Below are 7662 nucleotides of genomic sequence, written 5' to 3'. Positions count from 1 at the left end.
TGGTCTGTGCACTCCTAGCCATCAGAGCCAGCAACATGGAGGAGGCGCCTTTGGATGAACTCCTCCTACTTGCGCTTTCACTTCTGTGTCAGGAAACCGGCAGAGCTTCTGTGAGGCGCTGGTGGACAGTGCAGCGGCGTTTTCTGTGCCACCGAAGGTACCTGACTAATTTCCTGATGGATCTGCAGGAAGAGGAGGAGGAAGAGGAGGCAGAATAGGAAGAGTACCCTGGCATCATGGACTCTCAGTGGCAGATGTTGCTCAGTATAATTGGCATAACCGCTGATGTCCCCTGTGTAGACCGCCGCTTTTGGTGCAGGGTCACAAGCACAGACTGGTGGGACCACATTGTCATGCAGACTTGGGATGACCAGCACTGGGTCCAGTATTTTCACATGAAGAAAGCCACATTTCTAGAGCTTTGTGAGCAGCTTACCCCCATCCTCCAGCGTAAAGAGACACAGATGAGGTCACCTTTGCCAGTCCAGAAGCGGGTTGCTATAACTGTGTGGAAGCTGGCTACTCCAGACTGCTACAGGTCTGTTGCCAACCAGTTTGGGATTGGAAAGTCAACTGTGGGTAAAGTGGTGGCAGAGGTAACTGAGGCAATCCGGCGTGTGGTTTACCCCGAGGTGGCGGGCATTAAAGATATTCCTGAGGTAATTGCTGGCTTTGAGAGAATGGGGTTTCCTAACTGCGCCGGGGCCATTGATGGGAGTCATGTACCCATAGCTTGCCCTCCACAAGGAGCACATGAGTACCTAAATCGCAAAGGGTACTACTCCATTGTTATGCAGGCACTAGTGGATCACAGAGGCAGATTTATGAATGTCAATGTGGGCTGTACAGGAAAAGTTCACAATGCCAGAGTTTTTCGCCACTCTGGAGTCTATATCCGTGGACAGGCTAGGACACTATTCCCACCCAATGACATTGATATAAATGGTGTTGCAGTCCCCAGTGTTATTCTGGGTGGCCCTGCATATCCTCTTTTGCCTTGGCTAATGAAACCATACCCTGATATCAAACACCCTGGCAAAAAAAGGTTTAATTACATTCTAAGCAGGTGTAGAATGCTTGTTGAATGCGCTTTTGGCAGATTAAAATCACGTTGGAGGTGTTTACAGACGCGTTTGGATGTCAGTGTCATCAATGCTGTCCGCATTACTGTGGCTTGCTGTGCTCTTCACAACCTTTGTGAAGCCAGAGGTGAGCCATTTTCCCCTGAATGGGCCTCTGACAGCAAGGGAACACAGGATCGGTACCCTCAGCCAGAAAGTGCAGCTATCACGGCAGGAGCTGATTGCACCCGGGCAGCAAACGTAAGGGATGCTTTGTGTGCTTACATTATGGACTTGCATGGCCCAATGGAAGAGGGGAAATAGCACCTGCACAAATGTGCTGGGTGGGAAAACTGGCTTATTCTTGGGGGGGGGGGAATAGTCTTGATAGTCATGCTTGATCAACATGATGAAAAATAAATGTGTTGGGGGGGGCAGCAAATAGAAGAATACTGTTTGTTTTATCATGCTTTATTGCTCCATAACATGTTTTTACCTTCATCTCAAATCCTGATTGTATGATGTGTTGCACTGATAGCAATAAACTTTCTTGAAAACATAAAACATATTCTTTATTTGTTAACAGGTATGTAAACAGTAAACCACTCACACTGTCTTGGGCAGGCCAACTGCCATTACAAAATCAGCCCCATCCCACGCCCCCCAAAAAGGGCAGAAAATAGTTAATACTCAACACAATCCCCCTATCACTGCATGTCTCCTGGCCCCCAAGTTCTCCTTTCCCTTCTTTACAGTTTTAGCCCTCACTTTGTGGTGGGGGAGAGGGAGGTTTCCACCAGAGAGAAAACTGCACAGGGGTTAGTTGCCTTACCCAGTCCTGAATGCATCCCTCTCCCGCACCACTGCATGGAGTCAGGCAAATTACTGCTTGGCTAAGTGTATGTTGCTGGGGCATCATGCCATGGTGAGAGGCAGCAGGAGCCGGTGCTCTTGCAGCCATTACAGACAGGAGTTGCTGGAACAGTTCTCTCTGTTGGGCTCTATATTCCTTCCTTATCTTACTGCTGTGCAAGTGCCAGCTCCCTCACTGAAACACTCGCCTCCAGGTGGGCTTCAGCCTCTCTGCCTGCCTGTGACCATTCTATTCATCCCTCTTCTTCTGGTCCTTGAACAGCTGGTCTGCCCTGCAAGAACATCAGCCATGAGTTCTTCATGGAAACATGTGCTTTTGGAATGGTCTATGAGGGTGTGTTGGCCCAGGGATGGAGTTTCTGAAGAACCCAGGCAGTATAGGTTGAGGGTCCTGAAATAGGACAAGAAACAGAGTTATTGTTTAAAGTAGCTCTGTGGAGGAGCACAGAATTAATAACTGTAGAATGTCAAGTAAATAAAATATAACAGTTCTAAAGTGAACCTGCACATATTCTGAAGGGGATGCTTCAGTCCTCACACTTTCTCTGGTGGACACAGCCTTATTAATAGTAGTTACAGAAGTGCAGAGGCAATGGTAAATTTAAAATTAAAACCTTTACTCTGCTTCATAAAAATATCCTAATTGCCATGTGAGTGGGTGGGGGTTTGTATAGGACCCATGCAGCAAAATGTTTTGTCATTTCAGTCCTTTCATATTTTGGAAGACAAGACAGGTCTTGTGGTGCCCAAGTAGCCCAGAGAGATGTTATTTCAAGCTGCTGGAGGGAAACTTGCAATGTATGCAGCAGAAGTATTCAAATGAACAGTGACTGAACAGCACATTCATGAGTGGAGTAGACTAATCAGCTATACATGGGGGGCCTAGAAAATACACTCTTCTCCACAATGTGACAAACCATCTGGAGTTCCTGCTTCAGGGAAAATTTGCAGCTATCAGCAGTCAGGATTGGGTCCTAATCCATGATGCTCTATGAGAGCACACATGGCTTACCCTGATATTGCTGCATGGAAAACTCTCGGAAAGCTGCAGCTTTAATCCACCCCTGCATGGATTACCTCTAACTGAAATAGACTAAATTTGGAAACAGAATACTGTTTCCCAAACACCCACTCTTAGTTCACTGTTCACAGGCAGCTGTATAGACCCAGGAAGAGTGATTGCGGGAGTGGCACATTTCCAAATACTCAGAGGAAAACAAGAATGACCATAGCAAACCTCTATGACTTAACAGTTAAAATAACCTTTACAGCTGTGTATGAAAGTTTGAAATTCCAATTCACCATTTTGAACTCCACGTGGTGGGAGGCAGGGGAGGGGGTATGCCTGGATGCTGTGATACAATCTGCGATTACTGGCCAACCACTGATAGCTGGGGCTTAGTGTTTTTTCTTGACATCTTAAAAGTAGAAATCCCTCCTGTTATTGTAATAATCTTTTAATTTGAATCATACACTTTACTGGGCTCTGGGGCAGCTTCTGTCTCTAGCAGCTTCACAGCAGGCTCCGCAGCAGGTTCTTCCTGGGGGGTGGAGGAATCCAACAGCTTTTCCAAGTCGGAACTGAGATTCTGTTGCTGCTCTGGGACTGGTTTCATTAAGAAAATCACTTCATGATCCTGGTTGGGAGCTTGCTGCTGGCTGCAATCAATCCTCAAGCTGGATTCAGGGGCCAGCAGGACATTATCCTGGCTCACCGGGTCATCATGAAGCACAGATTCACCAATATGTGCTGTGCTCATGTGACCAGGAAGCAGCTAATTTTTTAAAAGGCTTTATCAAATCAGTCTCCATTGAAAACCCTACACGCTCTCTGATAGTGTGCTTCCAAATCAGAGTTCAGAAGACAATGAGTTAATGCAGACCTCAAAAGGGAGGTGTGGCTTCCATCCACAATAGAGTTCATTGCAGATTGTCAGCATAGAGGACTAAGAAAGTTGCCCCAAGGAACTGTGGGATACATCCAGAAGAGTTCCAGGACCTGTGTCAAGCTGTGGCTGTATATACACAGGAAAGCAATAGGGCTTGGACCCTAAGTGCCAGCTTAACATGGGCTCAGACCAGTGGTGAGCTGGAGCCGGTTCGCTAGAACCAGTTGTTAAATTTAGAAGCCCTTTTAGAACCGGTTGTTCCGCAAGGGACAACCGGTTCTAAAAGGGCTTCTAAATTTAACCAGCCCAAAGTGACGCCTTAGGTGCCGACTCCACGGGTGCTTCAGAAGGGAAAAATTCGGTGGGTGCAGAGCACCCACCGGCAGCTCCCCGCCCCAAGCTCACCTCACCTCCGCTCCGCCTCCTCCCCTGAATGCCCCGCCCCACTCAGGCCCAGGGAGGCAGAGCAGAGGTGACTGGGGCTGGGGGGCGCGAGGAGGGCCGCCCGCGCCGCAGCAGGTAACCCGGGTGGGGCGGGGTGCGCAGGAGAACCGCTCCCCGCCCCAGCTCACCTCCGTCACTGTCGGCCTGAGCTGGAAGCCGCGGCCTGCTTCTCAGCCCGCCCCAGCTTCCCACTGAACAGCTGATTCGCAGGAAGCTGAGGGGGGGGCTTGGAGAAGTAGAGTGGGGCGGTGTGTTCAGGGGAGGAGGCGGAGCGGAGGCGAGGTGACCTAGGGCCGGGCGTGGCGCTGGGCGGGGAGCTGCCGCTGAGTGCTCTGCACCCACCAATTTTCCGTGTGGGTGCTCCAGCCCCAGAGTACCCCGGGAGTTGGCGCCTAAGGTGCCACTTTTGATGTGATCAGTGGGGGAGCAGCTGCTCCCCCCCAGCTATGCTCCTCCGCCCCTAGGAGCCAAAGGGAGCTGCCGGATGCTTCCTGGGAGCTGCCCCAGGTAAGCACCGCCGGGACTCCCCACCTCACCCCCCGGCAGGTGCCTCTGGCTCTTAGGGGTGGGGTGGGCACCCACTACGGTGGCCCACGAGACCCTCCTGCCTGGTTCTGGGGGCAGTCTGGGGACAGGGGAGGGGGGTGGATGGGGAAGGGGTCCTGGGGGGGGGGGGGGAGAGTCAAGGAATGCGGGGGGGTTGGATGGGGCAGGAGTCCTGGGGGGCGGGGGTGGGCAATGACCCCCTCGTGGGGTGAGGAGGGAACCCGTTGTTAAGATTTTGGCAGTTCATCACTGGCTCAGACCCTGAGTCCAAGCCCTAAATAAGCACAATTGCAATGAGAACTTTAGGGGGGGGGGGGGGAGTTTGGCTTGAGCCTGGGCTCAGACCTGTGTTTACATTGCTATGTAGATATACCCTTACTGGCCAGAAAAAGGCTTACTCCCCCTCTCTAGTTAGGATCCCACCTCCTTCACACTCTTCAGTGTTGCTCTATGCTAGAATCCAGGGAAGGGTTGAGGGAAGGAGAATGCTACGGTGTGAAGCCTAGATCCACAAAGGCATTAGGGCTCCTAACTTTCACTGATTTCAGTGGTCATTAGGAGCCTAAGTACCTTTGTAGCACTGAGCCTTTGTCAAATATTATGCTAAACAAAACCATCTCTCTTTTCATTATTTTTAGTGCAGCTGCACTCTGTCAAGAAAACTGGAGCTGTACTGTGCTAGGCATGGTGCATGTATGAAATCAATCCCTTTGCCAGACACCAAACTAACACATCTGGTTCTATAAAATTAAATGCTCCAAAACTTCATTAAATTAAGGCTTCCCAGTGGTGCTGTGTGTCATTCTGAAACGCAGAGAGGCACTAAACTAACCTGTTGAGAAACAGGCAATACAGTGTTAAGGTACCCTCCCCCACCACCATGACAAACCCTTAACTCTGCCCTCTGAAGAGGACAGTAGCCAGTGGGAGTGGTAAGTCATAATAAGTAGACATGAGTTAGATCTAAGAGAACGTGCCATTATTTGTGTTTGGTTCACAACAAGGGTGTGATAATGTCAGATCAGTCAAGAACATTACTCTGGCACCTAAAATCCTTGGTACACCAGCACTTAGCACACAAGGTTGCAACACCACTGAAACTTAGCCCACTTGCCCCACCACAATGCTAGAGGGGCAGCTAGGCTAAATTTCAGTAGCATTGTGACCCTCTGTGCCAGATCACACCACCAATCAAGTCTGGCCCACTCACCAATGCTTGCTTTACACCAAAGTGACATGATCACACCACAGGAACTACGTCACAAGACTGGGGCCCAGATCCCACTCTAACTGCCAACTTGGCACCCCTACTGGCACCCATTGCTGCTCCTCTCTGAATCACAGGAAGCCATAAGCCAAGGGCTATGGAGAGGAGCAGTGTGAGGGAGGTATGGGCTCCTGCTGGGAGGGAGCATGGCTAGGCCCTGCTCTGCCTGCCACAACCTGGGGCAGCTCCTCTCAGCACTGGGGACAGGTGGGAAGCCAAATGAGCAAGGGTGAGGAAGGCAGGGGCCAGGAATGAGGCTGGCCATGGTGCCATCCTGGAGTGCATAAAGCCAGCTGTGGAGAGGCTGGTCCTTGGCACTGGCAGTAGCATCTAGAGGCTCTGATGCAGAAATGAGCCCTCAGCAGCCTGGCACGGTGCTGTGGCACACTGGGTAGGAAGCCTAAGCCATGGGTGGGGCAGGGGTGCACGGTCCATACATTCCTGCCCACACCAGGCTGTGATGGCAACTCCCTCCCCTGGACCTAGAGTGTGGGGGGGAGGAATAGGGCTGGATGTGAGGGACAGAGAAAAGGATGAGAAGTGGTTCAGCTATAGAGTTTCGGTGCTTGATGCCCCCGAGCATTACTCCCTTTTTACTGTATTCCCAAGGCATCAACCTCCATAGCAGGGCTTGATCCAGAGATTAACAATCATTGCTGTAAAGTAGTAGACGAAGTCCTCCCCCCCACCCCACCCCACCCCCCACTAAAACCCTCTCTCAATGTAAGTATTACAGTAGTACACAGGAAGCACCAATCAGGACTGAGCCATTACTGTCCCAGTTGCTGTACAAATAGTTGGTAAATTCTTCAAGGCTGTCTTAAACTCTAAGGCCTTGTCTACACTACAAAATTACTCCCATTTTACAGAAGTCAATTTTTGGGAACAGATTGTATAAAGTCGAGTTCATGTGTCTACACTAAGCACATTAATTTGGCAGTGTGCGTCCACAGTACCATGGCAAGCGTCGACATCCCGAGCGGTGCACTGTGGGTAGCTATTCCACATTCCTGTAGTCCCTGCTGCCCATTGGAATTCTAGGCTGAGCTCCCAATGCCTGATGGGGCCAAAAATTTGTCACAGGTGGTTATGGGTAAATGTCATCAGTCAATACTCCCTCCATGAAAGCAAAGGCAGACAATCGTTTCACGCCCTTTTCCCTGGATTGCCCGAGCAGACGCCATAGCACGGCAAGCATGGAGCCCGTTCAGCTCACTGCAGCAGTTATGACCATTATAAACACCTCACGCATTATCGTGCAGTTTATGCAGAACCAGAACCTGAAAAACCAGGCGAGGAGGCAACAGCAGCACGGTGACGAGAGTGATGAGGACATGGACACAGATTTCTCTAAAACAGCGGTCCCCGGCAATTTGGAGATCATGGTATCCATGGGGCAGGCTCATGCCGTGGAATGCCGATTCTGGGCCTGGGGAAACAAGTACAGACTGGTGGGACTGCATAGTGTTGCAGGTCTGGGATGATTCCCACTGGCTCCAAAACTTTCACATGCGTAAGGGCACTTTCATGGAACTTTGTGACTCGCTTTCCCCTGCCCTGAAGCGCAAGAATACCAAGATGA

General features: G+C 50.5%; 1 protein-coding gene across 1 annotated transcript in view; it reads right to left on the bottom strand.

Moving 5' to 3' along the window:
* Positions 1-1758: 1758 nt before the first annotated feature.
* The window catches only part of LOC141990963 (nucleolar RNA helicase 2-like), a 39547-nt gene continuing 33643 nt past the window's right edge, over positions 1759-7662 (bottom strand). The window contains exon 18 of the mRNA XM_074958900.1: positions 1759-2325. The gene's annotated coding sequence lies outside the window, so the exon portion shown is untranslated. The remainder of the gene's footprint in view (positions 2326-7662) is intronic.

Source organism: Natator depressus, chromosome 7 (genome assembly GCF_965152275.1).
Source record: "Natator depressus isolate rNatDep1 chromosome 7, rNatDep2.hap1, whole genome shotgun sequence".
NCBI lineage: Eukaryota > Metazoa > Chordata > Testudines > Cheloniidae > Natator > Natator depressus.
The sequence above is the reverse complement of the archived record's forward strand: the minus strand, read 5'-3'. Positions and strand labels throughout refer to the sequence as shown.